Raw genomic sequence first — 958 nt, 5'->3', positions numbered from 1 at the left:
GGGCTATGCTTTCAAAATAGCCCTGATTATAAACATTAACCCGTGTTTAGAGACTCAAGGGACACACACTTTTCTGTGGAGCATGTCCCGGGAAAGTTTCTTCAGAGGCAAAGTCCATGCTGCAGTCAATATATTATCTCAAGGCCCAGCACTGTGCCTCATAGTAAGTGACCAGTAGCTAATGTAGAAATGAATGGATGGTTTTGAAAGAACACCCAAACTAAGTGAGAGTGTACTTCAACTAGATAAAAGCAGAGCAGCAGAACACAATTGTATTGACTCATGGGACAAGTATTTCAAATGCTCTAGTCCTTTGGACTGAGTACTTCAGGAAAGGCTTCCTAGAAGAGACCTGCCAGATAGCAGGGGGTATCTTCAATTCATTCAGTGAATCATTCACTCACTTTATCATTCATATATTCATTCAGTAAACACTTACTAATAACCCTCCCATGACAAGTCACTTTGACAGGAGATGTGGCAATGTGTGAGAGCCATTCACTGCCTTCCCAGGATCAGAAAGGTAATGCACACATTCTTTCTTTCCCTTTCATTCCTTTTTGATTTGCAGAATTCATTGGTGGAAAAACAATGACTGAACCTGCTAGGGGCATTTGTTCATGTGCCCTTAGAAGAGGGTTTTCAACCTCAGCACCATTGGTATTTTGGACCAGATAGTTCTTTGTTGTTGAGGGCTGTCCTTCTGTCCTTCTCACTATAAGATGTTATCAGTAGCCCTGATCTCTGCACCCAGATACCAATAGCACCATCTCCCCAGTTGCGACAATCAAAAATGTTTTTAGACATTGCCAACTGTCTTCTAAGAAAAAAAATATGTTTTTCCTAATTGAGAACCACTGATTTAGAAGAAGAAGACGGTAGAAGATGTCATAAATGGTTGAGTAGGGAAAGAATTAAGAGAAATTAGGAAATGGAGAGTGTGAGTGTGTGTGTGTGT

Source organism: Galeopterus variegatus, unplaced genomic scaffold (assembly GCF_000696425.1).
Source record: "Galeopterus variegatus unplaced genomic scaffold, G_variegatus-3.0.2 Scaffold8183, whole genome shotgun sequence".
Classification (NCBI taxonomy): Eukaryota; Metazoa; Chordata; class Mammalia; order Dermoptera; family Cynocephalidae; genus Galeopterus; species Galeopterus variegatus.
Note: the sequence above shows the minus strand (reverse complement) of the source record.